Here is a 22,862-nt window from a genome sequence, read left to right as displayed (position 1 = left end):
CCGCTGCCCCACAGGTGAAGTCACGGAGTTTCTCTGAGGTGTGCCTCCTACACCTGTCTGCTCTTTAGGACCTCAGATCTGGAGATACAGTGATGCCTGTTTAAGGAATAACTGGCAAGAACTCAACAGCTGGCCGAAGAGCTCTCTTGAAGAGAATGCAGTTGATGGTGTGAAGAAGCCCGCGAGGTTGTAGAATTCCCAACTAGCATCCCAAACTGTTGGGCCGACACAAGGACAATCAGAGAAGCCTGATTTAAAGTCAGCAAAGTAAAAACACGGTATTGGATCTGGGAAGAGTTGATGATAGCTCAACTAAGCATTACAAAGTGGGTTTGAAACTTCCTGTGGGAGCCCTGGGTTGGCCTGTCTTCCCACTCTGTGGACTGTGTGCCAGCAAATACATCTCCTTTTCATTTGTCAGCATCCTGCTTCTTGTTAGAGACTGGGATTCCCGGCAATAGGAGAGACCAGCGCTATGCACATCCTGTGCTCCCGCACCGTCTCTGCACACGTGCTTCGGAGATGCCGCTTGTTGTCCCAGCTACCTGGGCGGTGGCTGGGTCCGTTGCAGGGGCAGGTGGTGCCCGAGGACAAGTCCCTGTCTTTCCCTGAGGCAGCTCCCCCATGATGTCTCCCTCCCCTACCCCCCCCCCCCCCCAATATTCTTTGTTTTGGACCATTTCCTTTCTCCCTGAGCTTGCCTGGGCGACCGCCCCTTTCATAGAACCAAATAGTTAAGCTTTAGGGGGTTCTGTCCTCTTGCAGGGGAGTGGTGCTGGGGGAGCCAGCTGGGAGGGACATGAAGGAATGCTGGAAATGATCTCTATTTTGGTCTGAGTGGTAGTTAAGTGAGGGTGTGCATATGTAAATAGTCATTGAGCTATACATTTAAGATTGTACACTTCAATGCGTGTAGGTTATGCCATAAAACAAAAAATAGAGGAAATCTAGAACTGGCAGATCTGGGTTTGAATCCCCTTAGGGTTGTGTGACCTCTGACTCTTGCGAAGCCTACATTTACCCCTGTAAACAAACATAGATACGGTACCTGTCACATTGGTAGCTGAGCACATGATGGGAAATAAAACACACTCAGCAGCATGTAAAGTGCTTGGTACAGGATTAGTGCTCAATAATGGATTGCAAATATCATCATGGTTGGAGAAAATTATTCTCCGAACATGATAACACATGCAAACGTTTTGGGTTAACACCTCTCCCCACATGTTGGAGCATCTGAACACCATCTTTCAAGGCCTTAACTCAAAGGTGAGACTACAAGTGGGAATTTTAGGCACCGAGGCAGGCTAACAGAAGAAAGTTCTTGGGCAAGGAGCCCGAACGTGCTCTTTAAACCACACCAGCAGGGCAGCCCCAGTCACCTGGCCGGACTGCACAGGCCTTACCTGTGTATCACACCCATTACAGCCACGTGTCTTGAGTCCTGGAGGCAAATTCTGATGAATTCATTTCTGGCAAATAAACTCCACTCATATGCAAAATGTAAACGTCTGATCTATGCACCCTGACACCAATGCTGAGAAACACAGCTATGACTAATAGCGTTATTTCCGCTCAGCCCTGGAAAATCGGAGCCTTCCTGATTCTTTTTCTGCCATTATTAAAATCTGTTTTACTATGACCAGGAAATGGAGGAGACCCCTGGTATTTATTGCTGACCTCTACTTTGCTTGAAACTACTTAGACATCCATAGAACTACAGAGTTCTAGAGCCCTGAGAAGTCTTTAGCATTAGCTTCATCGCTTTACAGATGAAGCAGGAAGAGAAGCAACTTGCACGAAGTTCATTCATCTTCAATAAGGATTTATTCAGTGACTGTGTGCCAGGATTTGCGGTAGAGACCGGATTACATAAGCTGGCGTGGAAAATTTCTAGCTGTCTTCCAGAGCTCTCCCGAGCCAGACTGTAACTCAGATCGGTGCTGCCTGAGATGCATTGGTGCTTCGGTAGAACAGTAATCTAGACTCCAGGCTAAGTTAAATCATCAAGGGAGAAGCGGGGTCACTGCCAGCTGGCATTGCGGACCACACAGGCTTTTTTGTACACAGGTAAGTGTCTATGGCCTGAGCGGGGTAGGGGGACGCCCTCTTCACAGTTGCTTCCCTGCCTCCCTCTCATCACAGAGCTCTTTGGGGCATCGCCTTTGTTTCTTGACTTCCTGAGGTTTAGGTTACTCTGTATAGTCATTCCATTTGGTCACCCACCTAAATGTGCCAGAAAGAGAAACGGAACACACAAGGGGACCAGCCCTAGTCTCCAAACTCCCTGCACCATGGCCCTGAAGCATTGACTGTGGGGCATTAAACCTCATGCCTTTAGACAAGTAACCTAAGCTAGTGAAGGGCAGGTACACGGCACCAGCATGTCAAGGGCTGTGGCAAACCAGAGAGAATGCATGCTGCCTAGAGGGACAGTCTGTCACCACTCGCTCAGAAGGCTTTTCTGTGGAAATTACAGACTCAGCATTGTCACATCTTCAGATTTTTCAAGATAAGTCAGGAATTTTGATGTTTCCCAGGTTTTTGAAATCATCCTGTGGATCAAATAAAAACCAGTAGTTGGCTTCTGGGACAGGCAGGAGGCAAAAGAAGAGGACCCTGGAAAACCTAATACGGAGTTCAGACTTGATCCTACAACACAGGGATGCAAAATGGTACAGCCCATTTGGAACACAGCTTGGTAGTTACTTATAAAGTTAAATACCCGTTTGTCATATAGCCCAGAAATGCCACTCCCAGGTATTTACCCAAATAGAATGAAAACTTACTTTCACACGCACACACAAAACTGAGTTTTTATAACAGCTTTTTCTTATTCACAAGGAAAGATCTGTTCTATATTTTGAATGCCATGGTGGTTACATCACTAGGTGCGTTTGTCAAAATCGCGCACTCAAAAGTGTGATTTTTACTGTATGGAAATGACTCTTTAGTTCAAAGAACTACGGGAAACCATTGGAGGGTTTTCAGCAGGAGAGAAACACTGTCAGCTCTGTGTTTCCGAAGGGTCACTCTGACGGGGGGTGGGGCGGGGGGGACGGCAAGAATAGAAATGGGAGCCACCGGGAAGTGGATAGCAGTGGACTACATGAGAGGTGACAGCAGCTTGGACAGTGCTGGCAAAAGTAGGGGTAGAAGAAAGTGAGGATTTGAGACTCACTTAGAAAACAGAATCAGCAGGGCTCAGTAATTCATTAGATATGGGGAATGGGAAAGAGGGAGGTGTCAAGAATAATGCTGGGGAATTTGGCTTAGGGGCAACTGCATGGACAGAGGTATCGTTTGCCATAAACGAGTAGGACTTTTGGAGAGGAGGAGCCGGCCCCGGGAAGCACATGGTGCAAGGACATAGGAGACGACAGTGCACTGTCTACACTGGGAGTATGCTTCATGTTTTCATTTGTGTGGTGAGTTTGTTCTGTTTTATTTTAGCCAGGTAACCTCAGTGCCTTCTTCTCGAGTCCTCTTCGCAGCCATGACCCAAAATCATCTTGAGAGTTACCTTTGAGACTTAATGTTCTGTAGCATCCGAATACTTTCAACTTGGTGCTGCCATTTGGCTGGTTAAGACATCGTGTCTATTCAATTTATGTAGGTACAGCTGTACGATCAAGATAGTTATTAGATTAGATGGCGGAACATTCCGCATTCGGGCTATCATTTCCAAGGCAATGAGAGATATAGCAAAAAAAAAATTTTTTTTTCAAAGAAAAATTGGTATGCAAGTCCTAGAATAGACAGCACTGTCTCCCTCATAGAATCTTTAGCACCTGCACATGAATGTGTCTTGGGTGGTTTGGCCTGGACAGAAGAACAATGGGCTTCCCCATTCTCCTTCGCTTGGTCAGCCCCTTCCGTTCCCTGGCCTAGATAAAGCTCGAGTTTGTATCTCCGGCCAGACCACCTTCTGCTGTTTTCACGTGGCCCCGGTTCCGTGTGGTCTGGCCTGGCAAGGAGAAACCCAATCTGAATTAGTGTGGTTCAGTCTGGAGATGGTAGATTTCTTCCAGAACCTTCAAAACTCCCGATGAATGTTGTATCATCGATCCCCAAACATTCTTGTGATGGTAATTGGAAATTCTTGCCTGTATTTATGATAGGGAAGCTGGAATAAAGAGACATTCATTCCAGACAAATCAGCTTAGATTCTAAATGGCAGAGTATTGGTTCCTTACTCTTCCTAAAACATCTTACCCTTGCGACAGAGACGTGTTGCAACTTTGTGGGCTTTCTAAACGTCAAATTCAGTGAAACTGCTTCTTAATGGGTGGCTTTATGAGATGGTTTTGATGTTCTTTATGACCATCCATGTCTTCTGGTTTTCCTGTAATAAGCATGCGTTACCTTTATAATTGGGAAGAACATGAAAGGAACTTATTAAACACAGTGTGCACAGTATGAAACCATTTTTAAAGAAGAATGTACATGTGAGATTATACATCCAAATGTTAATAGCACTCATCCTGTCTGGGAATATGGGCAATTTTTCTGTTTTTCCTCGTGCTTTGTATTTTTCCTCTTTTTTTTTTTCTAAGAATCCACATTACTTCTGTAATCAGAAAAAAAAAAAAAAAAAACCTATTCTTTAAAAAACGTCATGCAGGGGCACCTGGGTGGCTCAGTGAGTTAAGTGTTTGACTTCAGCTCAGGTCATGATCTCCCAGTTCATGAGTTTGAGCCCCTCATTGGGCTCTGTGCTGACAGCTCAGAGCCTGGAGCCTGCTTCCAATTCTGTGTCTTTGCTCTCTCTGCCCCTCCTTTGCTCACACTCTGTCTCTCTCTCAAAAATAAACATTAAAAAAAAGTGCCATGCAGCCTTCTTCTCCTCAGTTAATGCAGTAGGAACCGTGAGGATGAGGAAATCGGGCTTTCAGTTCTGACTGGAAAGTACCTAGCTTAGTGACTCGAGGCAAGATTCATCCAGTGCAATGACCCCTTTCCATGGCTTTAAAGAGAGGTCATAATATTAGTGCAGCCTCCCTCCCTCCCATCAGTGTCAGGTCCCAGTGAGCTGATGCATGTGGGGGCACTTGGAAGGAAGATACTGAGCTGGGTGCCATTGTTGGTCCTGCTGGCCCACAGATACTGTGTTCAATATTACTACGGGAACATGTTGTAATTCAGAGGCACATTATTTTTATTTTGAGGGAAATGGCTAAATCAGTTATTAAACCAATCTCCTATACTTTGGCACTTCTTGCACCGGCTGATGTCATGGCAGAGTGGAAAGCGGAGGAGGTTTGTCCCTATGTGCCTGGGCGTCCTGCTGCCATCCAGGGTCAGGGCAGAGGGATCTGGCCAAGAGCCCGTGGGGTGCGGGAGGCCAGGGTGCCGCCAGCTCTAGGACAGGGCTGGCCCCCCATTGTCCGGGCAGAAGCCCAGCTTGAACGAGGATTCTAGGAAAGCCGCAGAAGCTGCCCCTCTGAGTCTTGTTGGCTGCCATGCCTGAATCTTCCACAGACAGTCAGACCCTCTGACCAGCGAAGCCCAACTCTTGGCTGCACGCTGATAGAAAATCTATGGCTGAGTAAGACGGCTCCATCAAGAGATGGAGAACTAAAACATTGTTCTCTTCCAGTTAAAAGTCATGTAATTAGCAGTGTTCAGTCATATAGTTTTATGGCCACAATGATTCACACAGATTCTCTAGAAGAAGGAAGAAAAATGACCTGGAAAGAACAGCTTATAGATCAACCTGTTCAAATAGAAGAGATTTCATATATATGATTGGTAAGATTTATATTTCTTCAAATCTGTAGTTTTACTGAGCGTTTAAAAATATATTCTCTTGGGGCACCTGGGTGGCCCAAGCATTTGACTCTTGTTTTGGGCTCAGGTCATGATCTTGTGGTTCATGGGTTTGAGCCCTGTGTTGGGCTCTGCCCTGGAGGTGTGGAGCCTGCTTGGGATTCTCTCTCTTTCACTCCTTCTCTGCCTTTCCCTGTTCGTTCTCTCCTTCTCTCTCTCTCTCTCTATCTCAAAATAAATAAACTTAAAAAAATATTCTCTTGATATTTCTGTCTCCCCAGGGATGTAAATAGGAATTACATAGTCTGAGAATTCAACTGATTTCAAGTTTCTTCTGCAGCCAAGCACTAGTGAAAGAGGGGAACACTGTTTTCAAAAGCTTATATTATGATGCCCATTTTGTTAAGACTTCTTTATTGTTATATGATTGGTGGATCTAAGAGTCCTTGAATTGCTTTTCTGTATTATACCTGGTTTATTATTCCATATCCCTAAAAGAAAAACAAGCATTTCCCACACTTTGCAAGTAACTTTAGGAATCGTCCTATGGTTAGAAAAGACAAACAAAGCTTAAGCTTCTGAATATTAAAACTGAATGTTGGAAAACAGCTTGAGGTAATTTGATTGCTTAAATTTAATCGATGACTTACTTTAATTACAGTGTTCTCCTTTTAAAAATCAGTGTGACTGAGAAGGACTGCATTTAAGGCAGCCCAGAGAGGTGGCCAGCTCTCTTACTTCTGTAGCACGATATGAAGGAGGATGGTCCTATCGACTCAGGCTCCAAAGCTGAGGGCAGAGGGTGCTAGAGTATCAGTAAGACTTGCTAAGAACTTGGAACGAGTTTTGCCACCTATAGCATATCACCCACCCTCACCTACACACAAAAAAGGCAACAGCAATGCTGTGAGCTTAGTGAGAGAGGATTCCCCTGAGCAGAATATTTCCGCCCCTCTTCCTACTCAAATCGAGTGTGTGATAGGAGCTGGGAAAGGGTTGAAGATATGAGATGTTGACTACTCACCTCCAAACTAGTAGCTTACATAACTACAGAAACCCAAGATGGCTGTGGATTCAGAGGGAACTCTGAGGGAAGTTTGACAAGTATTGTCTAGAGTTGGCAGGGCACAGAGCCTGCAAAGTCTGAAGGGGAAATATTGATAGACTTGTCCCCAGTGTAGGGTGAAGAGAGAGGCCAAAGGGACAGCGAATAACACTTCCATCTGTTGCAGGCAGGGGTGGGTGTCACCCTGTCCTCTGTGGGTCAGGGAGGACACCTCAGATGAAAGCCAGGCTCTGGTTGCCTTGAAAGGACCCCACCCAAAGGGTCTGCCCATGGGGACTAGACAAACCGGCAGAGACTGATGGGTCAGCTGTCCTATAGGAGCTAAGGGGATCGTGAGTGGTCAGCCAGGGGATATTACTCTCTTCAGGGAGATGTCTCCAGCAAGGAGGTCTCCAAAAATCAACAAAAGTGATGTAAGAAAGAAAAGGCCGTGGTTTGTCAAGTAGTGGACGCCATGACCATATTGCTCCAATGCTGGTCAAATACAGCTTTTTGCCTCTCTGCCCCTCCTCCCTCTCCTTGCCCTAGTTCTAGAGTAGTTAGAAGCAGCAGAGTAAGTTGAGGTGAGGGTGTTTTAGGGTAAGTAAGGAACTGGTCCATACCCACCTCCCTTCTTTAATTCAAGTATTTGAGTTTGGGTCAGGCCTGAACGGGGGAGGAGGTGCGCTTTGAAAATATACAGGAGATTGAAGTTTTGTGTTAGATGAACTGGACTTTTTAATATTTGAAAATGAGAAATCCTTGATATCTGACCGACTGAAAAAGATAAGGGGTCTGTCTGAGGTACCACCAAGCTATGAGGAAGAGAGATCCAGCAGAGGCAGTGGGTGGGTTAAAACCGAGTTTGTTCCATGATGCTCTAGCCCCTCAATAGTTCACTTATCTGAGCAAGGATTCCAGAGAAAGGTGTCTTTGCGCACTGCATGCGGTCTTGGTACTTGGCGTGTAAAAATAGTCGCTTTATTTCTGTAACACACCTGAACTGACTTCTATCTTTGATAACCCGATCTAGCCTATCTCTGGAGTTGAAGAGCTCCTGTCTTCTGCTCACTCTGCAGAGATTTTGATGGGATGCAGAGATTTTGATGGGAAGAGCTGTGTAGATAGTCAGCTTAAGAATATAGAATCCAGAGGGGCATGCTTGAATGTAGGATATGCATTTTCTAGTCAGCGAGCAAATCACTTAACCTTTTTAAGCCTCAGTTCCTAACTCTGTAAAATAATAGCGATGCTTGACCATGAATCTCACAGAATTGCTATGAGGAGCGAATCAGAGAGTGGACAGGTTAGATTTATGTGGACTGGACTCTGGAATGAGTTCCTAAAATGACCCCAGTTTCAGGAGCTGCAGAAGCTTTGACGCTAAGTGACTGACGTATCCCAGAGGGCACCCCATGGTTGATGAACTATTTTTCCTTCCCTTTATTGAATATCGCAATGTAAAGTCTGTGGTAGAATAGGTCAAAATATCGGTTATGACTTAATTAGCTTAAATATGTGTCTATATGACATTTAGGTTAGTATGATGATTATCCCTATGGGCTTATTTGTTTTTATAGCTATGCACACTTTTCATTCTTGAGAACCCCAAGGAACAAAATGTTATTGGCATCCTCTCCAGCAACAAAGAACAGCTGCATCTGTTTGGGACATTTCCCAGGCCGCTCCTTCCTCCATGTGTGAAGGATACCGTTGATCTGTCAACCCAGCCCTGAAGAGGGAGCTTGGATTCTCACCAGCCTCCTTTGCCAGCACTCATGCAGCTGCTGGGTAAGCCAGGTGGGTACTCTACTGGGTTTTACAACCCACGGCGGTGGCCCTAGGTGAAGGGAGCTCCACCTGCCCTGGGCCTTTCCTCTAAAGGACACAGGGGTGACACGGAGCCACAGTGGAGGGAAGTCCTGGAATATCCCTGCTTCTACAAGCACTGATCTCATTCTGACAACCGCCGCCATATATAAAAGGATCAGACTGTTAAAGCTGGAAGAGTCTTCAGAGAGTTGAGTGGGTCTCCACTCTGGCTGCCTGCTAGAATCTCCTGAGGAGATTTTGAAAAAACTTGATGCCCTACTCAGCCTCGATTCTGATACTCTGATTTAATTGAATTGGAACAGGGTTCTGGCAGTTGGTGCTTTATAGACTCTCTCCAGGGTTGAGAACCATTAACGTCAGGACTAGAACCACTGTCTCAATTCTTCATTCAGATAATTGAAGATAACATGGCTTTGGACTTAGACATCTTTGAATTTTGAATTCTGCCTCGTTTACTCATTAATGAAGGCCTTGAACAAACTCTTGAAATTCTCAATTTCCTTGCTCATAAAGGGGAAAAATAACACTCAGAACGTTTTGGGAGAAATTAAGTGTGAAGGCTTATGTCTGTTTTCTGCACTCATTGTAAGCAACTTGAAGATAGAGACCATCTGATAATAAAAATAACATTTAATTGAGCAACTCCTATTTGTCAGACATGGCAAGTACAACATTTAAATTATCTCACTTAAGACTCACAAAACAACTGTATGTAAGTTAAAGAACAATTTCATGCAATGAAGCAAATAAGACAAAGATAAGTTAACTGTGTATGCCCAGGATCTCACAGGCTACAGCAAAGCCAGGGTTTGAACTCAGATCTTTCTGACTCCAGAGTTTGTTGTCTTAATCAATGCACTATAATCTGTAATATCCCCCTAGCCTGCGCTAAGTGTTGTTTCCCTTTCCTGTAGCACAGTGCCTGCCACATGGAAGGTATTCAATAAATATGCAATAAATGGATAAAAATTAAAATATGTAAATGAGTAAGTACCTAGCTCATGGTAGATAATCAGTTAATGTTATTACTCTGTTGATCAGTCTTCTCTGCTAACACTATCAGATAAAAAGGTTTTACCTTCGACAGAAGCTATAAGCAATAAGAAAAATTATAATGTGCCTTCTGTTATTGCCATGACAAAATGAGAAAGGAGACTAGCAACAGATCAATCCCATTCTTTCATATACTGTTAGGCAGGATATGATTTTAACTTGGAGCATGTTGATAGCTCAGATCAGAAAAGCAAACATCAATTCACGTGAGTTTTAGAGTCCCATTAATCCTCCAAATTGTTATTTGGACACTAGCTGTCAGCATATTTTATGTAGTTCCTACATGTATTCTGAACACAGCTGTGCTAAAACTCTGAGGGCTTATTTTAACACATGAAAGCAGCTTGGAATAGTCGGAAATGCATGATATGTGGAGTCAGCAAGCCTGAGTTCAGGTTTTGGCCATCCACTTACCAGCTGTGAAGCTTTAAGCCCAAGCATCTCAAATGAAATATTCATGCCCTAGAGGTTTGGGACATTATGCTGGAAGGTCTCAGAGATTCAGGATAAACACAATGCATTCATTCATTTATTAAGCAAATATTTATTGAATGCCAGGCATTGTATTTCAAGTGAAATGAACAGGACAGATAAGGTCCCCGTTCTCACGAAGCCTTAGATTCTTCAGAAAGACATCATTTCAGATACAGATTAATTTTATTAAAAAAAAAAAAGATAACGTGAAGTTATTTTTTAAAGGCCTGGGAACAAATTTATTTTGAAAGGCTTGGAAATGGATTATTATTAGTTGCCTACCCAGAATCCACTTTCCCCTTCCTAATGGCCTACTGTTTCAATTAGGTTTCTACTGTTGTCACGCACCATCCATGAGATGGGCACTGGTTGGCTTAGCCAAATATACTAAACTCCTATTGGTTTGGAGGTAGCCATGGAATCTCAACAGTCCAATCAGTGATGATCTTGGGCTCTGGCATGCAATCATGGTACCAAAGTTGTTTTAATTGCTTTTCCTCTCAGAACCAGAGGATAAAGATGGAAAGACAAGAACTGCTGGGGCCATTTTGCTGCTAGGATGGAAAGAGCTCAAGGAGGAAGCCAATGCGAAGAGAAGTGTGCAGCTAAGTGGATCCCAGTCTGAGGTGAGCTATCTCTGAGGTTTGCCTCATCACCGAATTTCAATTTATAAAAGCTAATAGATCCCTTCATTGCTTATGGTGATTTGAGCAAACTCTTCTGTTTCTTGCACCAGAGAATTCATAACTGATACAGAAATTTCGTTCCAGGAGTGGGGTACAGTAAAATACAAACCCTAAAATGTGGATTTGGCCGAGCAGAGGTGATGAGGTAAGCAGCAGTGACCTGTTGAGAGTCAGGCCTGAACCTACAAGGCACATAAGGGGAAATAGTAGGAAATATCCAGGGTTTTTGATTACAGAAAGGTCCTACAATAAAGAAAAATCTGACGTGTCACCTGAGTGGCTCAGTTGGGTGAGAGTCTGACTCTTGATTTTGGCTCAGGTCATGATCCCAGGGTCGTGGGATTGAACCCAGCATTGGGCTCTGTGCTGAGTGTCGAGCCTACTTAAGATTCTCTCTCCCTCTCTCTCTTTCTCTCTCTCTCCCTCTACCCCTCTCCCCTGCTTGCATGCTCACTCACTCTCTCTCTCCCCTTCTAAAAATAAATAAATAAATAACGTAATAAAAAATAAAGAAATGACCTTAAGATGAAGTGACCCATCTGAAGGCAGAGAAAGAAGGGTATATGATTTTGCTTAGAAATTCCCTTTTTGGGTATGGACTGTAATCAAGATGACTAAAATCTAGCAGTGTTGCAAAGACCAAATACTCTACTCCAAGTGAAGTAAAGATAGGAGGTAAGACTAGGGCAAAAGACAAGCCTGACTCTTTAGACCACTCCCCAAAGCTTCCTACAAAACAGTATTCACCTGACAAGGCAAATAAGAGCAGCTATGATGGAACAAATCATTCCACCGCAAGTTATGGTCAGAAACTGTCCAGAAGCAGAAGCCAACCCAAAAGTAGCAGCCATTACACTAAGGCTTTAGGGGATGGTCATACAACAAAGGCTTATTGTTAGACAGTCTAAAGTCCTAGACTTAAATACAATGACTAGAGGCAGGCTGTCTGTTTATGGTTCTTAGCCTATGTCAAAATCTCTTGATGATAACTAAGTTTGTAAAGGAGTTATATTGCCAAAGAAATCCCAATCCTGGACAACCACAGTCCATGACTGTTCAACTCCTAAGACACTCTCAGGCTCTTTGAAGTTACACACAGAAAAGGGGATGCTAAAATTATGTAGCTCCTAGAAAGGGAAACATCTCTAGCTATTTCAGTGAACAAAAAGCCTCCAGGAGAAGAAAACCAGAGGCTGCCAAATTGATTAATCTATTCCTCTACTGTCAGAGCATTTTCAGACGATGAGGCTGAGAAGAAAAAAGCAAACCCTTTGTACAGCATTTCTAAGCCAGAGTTCTGAGATTCACCCTGATTAGACAATTTAAGTCATGTTCACCTTCAAGTCACATAGTCACCCCAGGAGAATTATGTCTTATGTGTATTGTTGTTCAGGATGTGTCTGTGTTCATGTGTGGGTATGTTTTCCCAATTCTCCTCTTTTATAATAGAGATTTCTTCCATTGTGGTCATCCCTGGTCTTTCTCTGCCGTTATGTACTGGATTTGTTGGTGATTGATAAATCTGTCTTACGCATGCTTTAACCAACCATGAAGAGCGACATCCAGACTGAAAGAAGTCCTGGACTTGGAACTGGATGCAGTAATGAATGATACTTGGATTGTCTATTTTGGGGGATGGAATGATTGTACTTTATGTAGATGTGGATGGACGCTTTTAAAAATGCATGTATGGGAAGATAGATGTATATAGGTGTTGTGTAGTAAAAAGGGTAGACTGTCTAAAACCACCTAACATGTAAACTAGGATTGAGCAAATAACTTAAAATGGTATGGAAAATGAGAGCCAAGCTTCTCACGGTCAGGGAAAGGAGTTATAAATAAGGAAAAGGGGAAGGCTAGAATGAACTTGGTCACGTTGGAATCAAATTGGAGGTCATCACCATGAACTTGTAATTTTTAATATGTAGATGCATATGACAATAGACCGAGATATCTATCTGCAGAGAAAGCCTAGAAGCCATGACACTCAGTACCAATGGGCACACTAATTGCCCAGATCTTGGTTTCTGGTTACCATTCTCTAACGGAAATTACTAGGGTTCCTTGGAGAAATGGCTGGTTCTAGGTCTGAGGCGGAGAAAATGCAGGATGGGCATGCAGTGTCTTGTGCTGCCAGAAGTAAGGAAGTACGAAAACAGAAACGATGGGGATATGTCAAAAGGATATAGGAGCCTACTTGAAGGGGTACCTAGTGATCAAATCTGGGACAACTTGAACAACAAAATAAATAATGCTAAGAATAGATTATAACCCATAGAATAAAATGAGAATCCACAAACTATACTTACATATACAAACAAATGAGAGAGAAGAAAAGTAAATAGAATTCCACTAATAAACATAGAAAGAGTAATGAAATTAGAAAATCACCATTTGGGGGCGCCTGGGTGGCTCAGTTGGTTAAGCGTCCAACTTCGGCTCAGGTCATGATCTCGCGGTCCGTGAGTTTGAGCCCCACGTTCGGGCTCTGTGCTGACAGCTCAGGGTCCAGAGCCTGTTTCAGATTCTGTGTTTCCCTCTCTCTCTGACCCTCCCCCATTCATGCTCTGTCTTTCTCTGTCTCAAGAATAAATAAACATTAAAAAAAAATTAAAAAAAAGAAAAGAAAATCACCATTTGGCAAACACCACAGTAGTAATTGTTTCAGACATAAGTCATTAATAAATGCTAACATTAGTAAACAGAAGTATGAGGAATAGGATATTTACATAATGTCAAAGTATCTTCCCAAAAGCTTATGATTAATTCCAATGGGAAAAATAGTAAGCTTATAATAGAGAAACATGACAAGCCCCAGCTTCATTTAGTGATTTAATTTTCCTTACTGTAATGGTCCAAGTCACTATCATATGTCTCTGGTTAGAACACACTCAGATAGGGGCGCCTGGGTGGCTCAGTCGGTTAAGTGGACGACTTCGGCTCAGGTCATGAGTTCGAGCCCCATGTTGGGCTCTGTGCTGACAGCTCAGAGCCTGGAGCCTGTTTCGGATTCTGTGTCTCCCTCTCTCTCTGATCCTCCCCCATTCATGCTCTGTCTCTCTCTGTCTCAAAAATAAATAAACGTTAAAAAAAATTAAAAAAAAAAAAAGAACACACTCAGATAGATACAGCATCACTCTGTGTTATTTGTTCCAAAAATATATAAACTGAATTTAAATCATGAGCAACCATCAGATGAATCCAAACTGAGGGCCATTCTATAAAATAATTGACCAGCACGCTTTAAAAATGTCAAGATCATGAAAGGCAATGAAAGACAAAGAGAAACTATGCCAGATTAAAGGAAACCAAGGAGACACAATAACCAAATGCAAAGTGTGATCCTGGATTAGGTCTTGAACCTGAAAGAAAGAAAGAGACAGAGAGAGAGAGAGAGAGAGAGAGAGAGAGAGAAAGGAAGGAAGCAAGGAAGGAAGAAAAGAAAGAAGGAAAAGAAAGGAAAGAAAGAAAGAAAGAAAGAAAGAAAGAAAGAAAGAAAGAAGAAAAGAAAGACATTAGTGGAACAGTCGGTGATATTCAAATAAGGTCTGTAGATTAATAACAGTATTGTAGTAAACTTCCTGATATTGATCTTTGTACAGAAGTTATGTTGGATGTTAACATCTGGAGAGCCTGGGTAAAGAACATACAGGAAGTCTTTGTACTAAACTTATAACATACTTGCACATGAAATCACTTCAAAATGAAAAGTTTAACACTCTTTAAATTACATTTTAAAACTTGAAAAAATCCTCAGCCTTTAAAATGTTTCCACGGTCCCCACTTCTTTAAAATCTTTCCTGATCCCTTAACTATCATAGTTTCATACTTATGTTCTTGTCTATATCCTAATAGTTTCTGTTATGACTCAGAGGCCCGTAGACCAGCAGCCTGTCAGCTAAATTGGGCTCCAATCCTTTTAGGTTTGACCGGCACAAAAATCTTCTCATCCCTGAAAATTTGATTTGTCACAGCTCCCAACTACTCTTTATTGTCTCAGACATCAGGCTAGCTCTATTCATTTATTCATTTAGATTCTGTTTTTTCTTTTTTCTTTTTTTTTTTTAGTAGTAGTAGTTTAAACATTTCTACCAAAATCTTGAAGTTTTGTGTAACAAATTAAGCAAAAATATATTTTCATAGATAACTTGACTTCAGGCTGTTTGAATAATCACGTTTGCTGATTCATTGGGTCTGAGTTAATGTTCGCCTGACTTTTATTACATGATGAAAATAAATGCTATTTCATTTTTGACTCAGAAATAGCCATTAGTCACCAAATTCTGAACACTGCTCTTTGAGTTTAATGGCAGTTTAGATCAATCGCCAAATACATGAAAATGAGGAGGTTCAGAGAGATTTTGCATTTATTACTCATTTCTCAGAAACCTGATGGATTCTTGATTTAGAGATTACATCATCTCTTCCAGAGTCTTCCTCCACCCCATAATCCAATCACCTGGGACGTTTTTAAAGTACTGATGTTTAGATGCTACTCTCAGAGATTCAGACTGAATTCTTGTGCAGTAGGACATAGAATTTCTTTTTCTTTCTTTCTTTTTCTGGGTTTCCCAGGTGATTCTAATGTCTTGAGAACCACTTGTTCTCAACCACTGATCTTGTTTTGAGAACTACTGATCTTGTTTTGAGAACTACTGATCTTCCATGGTTGTGTTTGAGGGGAGCGAGGACCTGTTGTCCTAGGGAAAGGGTATTCTAGAACTTTGGTAACTTGACAGAGTTTACCCCTTTCAATACTCCTTCATATGTAGGGCAGCTCACTGAGAAGAAAGTATACATTAACATGTCCTGGGGAGCTTGTTAAGCATGCAGATTCCAGGGTCACACCCTCACATATTCTGATTCAGTGTTTACTGCACACCACACGAATTAGCTGTTAGCTGCTCCATTGAAAGAAGACCTAGAACTCTCTGGGTTCAAAGCTTTATTTCTGAATTGACTTGTTCTGACCCATTCATTTCTCCCACTACTTTGCTTCTTCTTAATCCCACCAACTTCCAAAAGTACTGCTCATCCTCCAGTTTTCATCTTCACTTTTCCCATTATTAGACTTAACTTCTGGCACTTTCTTCTTCTTGGCCCCTCATTAACCATCGTTATGGCCTCCCCCTGTGAATCTGCATTAGTTTGTCTTGGGAAACTGCCCACACACGTAGGCCTGTTCTTCCCAGAGATTTCTCTGCTTCAGAGTCACCTCTCCCACCTTCCATAAGCTAGATTTGCCCCTATTTGAGTTTCGCTGTATCTGCTGGTTAAAAAGCCACCTTAAAACTTGATGGCTTAACACCACTACCATAATTCTATAGGATAGCTGGATGTTTCTTCTAGTCTGGACCAGCTGGGCCAGAGTGGGACTCATTCTCATCTTTGAGACCTCACCTGGAATGTCTCACGTGGGACAGCTTGAGGCCTGTCTCCCCGTGATCTCTCATTCTCCACTAGGTCTCTGGGCTTCTCTGTATGGTAGTGGAAGGCCTCCATGGAAAGAGCAAGAAAGGGCAAGCCCCACTAAGCAAGTGTTTCTTCAAGCCTCTGCTTGCATTACCTCTGTTTGTGTCCCACAGACCAAAGTAAGTCATACGGCCAAGCCCAGAGTCAATATGGGAAGTGGCTACCTAAAGGCATGAATCACTGGTGCCCACTACTCCAAAAGTAGACCACAACCTTTTTCCTAATTCCGATTATTCATTCTCCTGTCATGTGCAAAATATACTCCCTCCCTCTGAGCACCCCTACAAATCTCATTTACCTGTAGCATTAGGCTCCAAGGCCCGAGTCCTGTGATTTCTATCAAGTCCAAATGAGGGTGAATTCCTTGGCTGTGGTTCCTTTGGATTCAGAAACCTGTAAGTGGAAGAGACAAATTACATGCTCTGCGAACACTCAACAAACAATGAAAGATAGGGCCAGGACAATTGCAGTAAATACTTCCCTTCAAAACGGGAATTAAGGGAAGATACACAGCAGGCACAGAATTCATAAGAATTCTGGAATCCCGCCAGGCACGTGTTTCCAGGTCTTTCTGTTCTGAGAGCAGGACCCAGTCCTGTCCCTGGGAGTCCCTTCCTGATCCATTATTCCCCATCGTTTTTGGTGTCTCCATCCTGGTTCTTGGCTTTGCCTTCCTCTTTTGCTTAAGAAATAGTCTGTGTTGGCTTCTGAGTAGCTTTCTGAGACAACTTCTTACTAAACAAAACAAAAACAAAAACAAAAAAGATTGGGGGCCCCCAAAGACCATTTTGCAGTTTGTGAAATTTTAGCTCTTTTACTCCAAGCTGGCTATATATTTTGTTGTTGTAGTTTGTTTGCTTTTAATTAAGAGTTTATTTTTTTTTTTTATAATTGTTTTGGGTTCACAGCAAAATTGAGGGGAAAGTACAGAAATTTCTCATCAACCCTCTTCCTCTACACATGCACAGCCCTTCTGTTGTCAACATCCTCCACCAGAGTAGTACATGTGTTACTACTGATGAACCTGCATTGACACATCATAATCATCCAAGGTCCATAGTTTACGTTATGGTTCAGTCTCAATGTTGCACATTCTCTGGTTTGGGGCAAATGTATAACGATACATACCATCATTATAGGCTCAGACAGAGTATTTTCAGCTCCCTGAAGAATCTCTGTGTTTTGCCTATTCATCCCCACCAAACCCTGGCAACCACTGATCTGTTTATTGTCGTCTTAGATTTTCCAGAATGTATCGTCTCTTTTTTCAGTACAACTCTCTTTAAAATGCCGTACGTGTTCTATTATTGTCACTTCAGTTGACTACATGCTCCAAAACCACATCCATAAATTCTTTTTGAGACTGGCGTCTCTCTTCTTTGGGCATGTCTGGCTGCTGTGAAGCAATCCCACTAAGATTGTTAGAAGTTCTTTTGTCTACCTGAGATGTTCCCCTGGAAACCATCTTGTAAAACCCAAAACTCAAAATTCAAGAACAAATAAGTTTCAAAACAAAACAAAAGAATAGGAAGGGATTATTTCTGCAAGGGTAGCAACATAGAAAAAGACCAGGAATTTGCAAGGAACGGATCTGGGACATACAGTTCTCACTGGACACTGTAGAGAGAGATAAGTTGAACCTGTTTAAAGGCACAGGACTGGGAAAACGGCCACAATTTGGCAGCTGTTGTCCTAACGTTCATTCGGTTTCCTGAAGTATTTTTTTATGTAAGATATTGTATGTTTTCAAGTTATTGCATGGTATTTGTCATATATTATTTTAAATGGCTGGATGGTTCTCCATCAAATTAGTATGTCATCCTTTACCATTTCCCTGTAGCATCTTATTTGGGCAGTTTGAGTTTTCTGCTATTAAAATAGCTCTGCTGTCATCATTTTTATACATTTTTACCTTTTAAAAACAGTTTTTAAGTTTATTTATTTTGAGGAGAAGAGAACATGAGCAGGGTAGAGGCAAAGAGAGAGGGGAGAGAGAGAACCCCAAGCGGGCTCCACACTGTCAACACAGAGCCCAATTTGGGGCTCGAACTCATGAACTGTGAGATTGTGACCTGTGCCAAAATCAAGTCAGAGGCTTAACCAACTGAGCCACCCAGGTGCCCCTATACATTTTTTACTTTTGAGTTAATTGATTGTGATGCATTTTCCAACCTTTTAGGAATTGGACCACTGGGTAGTGGTATAAAAACATATCTGAAGTGGCCATTGTTTTCTAGAAGAATTGTACCAGTTTATTACACTGTCATTAGCTTACTTGTTTCCCCGAAGACTTATTATCATTTTTATCGGTTTTCTTTTTTTTTTAGAATTTAGCAGACAAAATGGCATCTCATGTCTTTAATTTCTATTTCTTTAACTTCTAAGTAGACAAGCATCTTTCCTTTTGTTAAATTACTCGAACTAATCTGTGTGTGTGTGTGTGTTGTGTCCTCCAACTGTAGAGTGTAAAATTAACGTTAAGTTTGGCTGAAGACAAAAACAAAAACAATTTGGAACAATAGAAAATTTAACAGTGGCTTTTTTCTTACCCACATGACAGAAGTCCGGGGGCAGACCAGTGCTGCCTGGCTCTCCAAGCTGTCAGGGACCGGGGCTCAGTAGATCTTACTGCTCTGCATTCCTCAGGATGAGCTCTTACCACATGATTTGCATTCCCGTTGGCAGGAAGGAGATGGGGGTGGGGTGGGATAAGCCACTTTCCTTGAAGGACATTTTTTAGAAGGTGCACACCACTCCTGTGTATATCGCATTGGTCAGCACTTAGTTTTATTTCTAAGGAAGACAGAGGGACAAGAGCTATCGTGTTGACCAGCAGCCTCTGCCACACACGGCAAATGTCCACCTCCACCATCTGGGCTGAGTGAGTTACAACTCTGGGGGGCAGAGAGGGTGTAGTTCAGCAGGAGGAGGAAACGTGGGAAGAGTCCCAGGACTCAGGCTGGCCCGGAGATGGCTGTGTGGGGGTGCGAAGATGCCACGCGTGGGAAGTCGGGTTCTGTGTGGTCCCGGCCCCTTCCCAGGCTGAAGTCTTAGCCTTCTCTAATGGACCTTTCAAATGGACCCCAGATTCTCATCATTTTTCAGGGTCCTGCTCACATCTCAACTCCTCTAGCAGCTTTCCCTAACCAGCCCAAGAACTTAGTACTCATTTGAACTGAGACACCAAGACAGGTCTTGTTATCATCTCTGTATGTGTAGTTGACTCAAAGGGATTACAAATTTATGAAGAGTAGGCAGAGCACCTTATGTTTTTCAGTGGCCAGCACCCTCTACCTATCTACCCTTCCACATTTTCTTTATCTCAGTTTAGGAATCCCTACTCTCAAATATCCTGTTTTTAGGGAATCAAGGTTCCTAAATTTGGTGAACACAGTTTGCTCAAAAATTTATCCGGTGTCTATTTACACAGTCGGCTTTCATGTTCTTCTAGTTGGTAAACAAACTATACAGCACTAGGATAAGAACATTTGGAACTTCATCATATGATGTTTTGTTTGGTTGTGTTGTGTTGATTCCACAGATCTGCTTGAGAGATAGAGCAGAGTTATCAAAGAATATATTCCTGAAAATCGCTGCATGTGGCTTGAAGCTGTATATCAGGGAAATGTTAAGTGTATGACAAATTGGAGGATGGTGTGTGGTAATCAAGATGTAACCGTCTGTTTCATAAAAGGGGCATATGCACTCTTTTAGTCACAAATCTGTAATATGTATCGAGCGCCTGCTACCTACAAGGCACTGTGTCACGTAACGTGGGGTCAGATCTATGGGAAACTCAGGATGAATCAGACCAGGATTCTGCTCTCAAGAAGTTTTTCACTTTGTGGGTGAAACACACACACATAAGTGTAACTTTGTGCTTTGGCTTTTTTTGTTTTGTTTTTTTGAGTGAGAGAGAAAGAAAGAAAGAAAGAAAGAAAGCAAGCAAGCGTGGGAGGGGCAGAGGGAGAGGGAGAAAGAATCTTAAGCAGGCTCTACGCAGCATGGAGCCCAATGTGGGACTCAATCTCATGACCATGAGATCATGACCTGAGGGGAAATCAAGAGTCAGACACTAAACCCACTGATCCACCCAGGCACCCCTACATGTAACCTTTTAATTATCCCTTGACCTGTTGAAGTGTGGAAACGACCCCATGTACAGACAGAAAACCTGTATCAAGCACAAACAGGCAAGAGTAGAGTGGCTCAAAGTAGCCCTTGACTGTGCCCTGGGGATACCTGTCAGTCTGTGATCAGTTACCTCAGATGGGGCTCAAGAATACTCCTGCCCTCTTTCTGGGTTCCTCTTCCAGAGCTTTTTTTTGCTTTTTCCCCCCTCTGCCCTCCCTCTGGGCCCTTCTACTTTGGTTTCTGCTTGTATTGAGGCATAGACATGGAAAAGCATCTTTCCTGGTCTAGCTTCAGAGTGTATCATTCATTCATTCAACAACCATGTGACCGAATATTTTCTTAAAAATCTTTAACTTCCTCTTGCCAATATGGACAAATAGCATTACCCCAGTGTGTTAATGTGCTAATAGAGATTCTGCCTTTCTTACCAAGAATCATCTACATTATCTGCTTTAAAAAATGTTTTTTAATGTTTATTTTTGAGAGAGAGAGAGGCAGACTGCAGGCAGGGGAGGGACAGAGAGAGAGGGAGAGACAGAATCGAAGCAGGCTCCAAACTTTCAGCACAGAGCCTGACACAGGGCTTGAACCTACGAACTGTGAGATCATGACCTGAACCGAAGTCAGATGCTTAACCGGCTGAGCTACCCAGGTGCCCCTACATTATCTGCTTTTAGATCCTACCTTGATATGAAACAGAGCTCTAAGGAGACAAAGTTTGGTTGGGGAGAACACTTTCCTCCCATGGGGGAAGCAATGGGGTCATAAGGAGGAGCAGAAAGTAAGATAGGGATAGATGTCAAGATCAAGAGGACAGTATAAACCCAGGTAGGGTGGCAGGCATCCTTGGGGTGGGGGCGGAATTTGTATGGGTGTATAGGGCTGAAATTCAGGTGTTGATAATGTCTCTTGTTAGGTGCTACTCGTCACGTTAGTTATTGTGTGTTTTGGCTCTTACCATTTGAGAAGGGGTAGAAGTAAAAGGTATGAAAGGTGGGAGAGGCTTGTTGAGGGCCTAGGCTAGGAAGCTGAAAGGCAGTGTGGAGCCAAGAACAAGTGTGGCCTTGGAATCAGGTAAAAGGAGCACCCGAGTTCACATTTCCTCTCTATCAGGTATTGACTGTGTGGGTTTGGGCAAACTACTGATTTCTCATGTGTAAAATGAGGATAATAGTAGTAACATCATACCTAATACACAGGAATGTCTTGCTTCTCCCCAGAAGTCACTAAACATTTGAAGCAGACCGTGCTGTAATACGTACGGCTAATGGCCTTCTGACTCAGGCTACACACTGCAACTGGACAAAACTCTAAATGAATGAATTCTTATTTTATAGCTACACAAGTATTCAATAGATCACTCATCTGGATTCAGTGATCCACTTCTAGAAAGTTCTTGACGGCTCTTGGGTTGTCCGGCTGAGGCTGGAAGAAGGAGGAACCCCTGGATTTCTGAGTCCAGGAAACCGCAGGGGATGCAGGTGCTTGGGCATTCCTCTTCAGCGGTTACCACCGAGAGAGGCCCCTCAGCCTAAAAATACCTGCCAGGGAGCTGGGTGGGGAAGGGAAGAAACCGTGTGGAAGGCACTATTGGAGGGGTTCCAGAAAAAAGACGACAGGATGCGCAGGAAATCCTGTTTTGCTTAGAGATGTGGCCTAAGGCCAGTTCTTTTCCCTCTCCCTTCATCCAGGAAGATAGAACTCGAAATTAGGAGTCACCACCTTCCTCCTGCCCCCGTTCTCATTCCTGTTCTTCTGCTCTGCCGTGGCACTCCTCCAGTGACAGGAACGGTGCAGGAAGAGGAGGGACAATGGGGACACCAGCAGGGTTCTTAGGTTCTCATGTTCAGCCGCTCACTCACTGAGGTATCTAGCACCCTCTGATTCTGCTCTTATATCACAACCACGTTTGAGAAACCCCATCCCACCCTCCTATGTCACTCCCTCCAGAAACTGGGCTTCTGGGAGCCTTCTGAGCTAGGGGCCCACGGTTGAGTCTGTCCAGCAAATCGAGGTTATATTTGCATTTCTGGTGGGTGTCTTAGGCATTTGCAGCTTACTGTGTCTAGAAACGCCGAGATACTGCAGAGTGTCCAGGAGGTGAGGAAGGAGAAGGGAAAAACACAGGACATAGGAAGATAGGCACATCCTCACTTATGTCACCCACCAGAGGCAAGGCCTTTAGAAATCATCTCCCTATGGATTGCAGGTTAGTATGTCAGCTCATCAGCAGGTACCTCTTACTGTGCAACAGTCAGAAACCACGACCCCAAGTCCCTGGGAGTGGCCACTGTGTCCGGAAGATTGAGGGAAGGGAGGGGAGAAGAAATGAGCAACTGGAACTTGCAGGAGAACATCTTGCTGGCTTGCCGATGGGGGCTTTAGATCTTTGGCTT

The 22,862-nt window shown here is 43.2% G+C and overlaps 1 long non-coding RNA gene across 2 annotated transcripts in view; it reads left to right on the top strand.

The window, feature by feature from the left end:
* LOC144616013 (uncharacterized) overlaps positions 1–22,862 on the top strand; it is a 116,290-nt gene that overhangs the window by 78,225 nt on the left and 15,203 nt on the right. For both annotated transcript variants that reach the window (XR_013554862.2, XR_013554865.2), the window contains exons 2-3: positions 8,395–8,614; positions 10,679–10,800. This is a non-coding gene — a long non-coding RNA (uncharacterized LOC144616013). The remainder of the gene's footprint in view (positions 1–8,394; positions 8,615–10,678; positions 10,801–22,862) is intronic.

The sequence above is a fragment of the Panthera onca genome, chromosome A1, assembly GCF_046562875.1.
Source record: "Panthera onca isolate mPanOnc1 chromosome A1, mPanOnc1 haplotype 2, whole genome shotgun sequence".
Lineage (NCBI taxonomy): Eukaryota > Metazoa > Chordata > Mammalia > Carnivora > Felidae > Panthera > Panthera onca.
The sequence above is the reverse complement of the archived record's forward strand: the minus strand, read 5'-3'. Positions and strand labels throughout refer to the sequence as shown.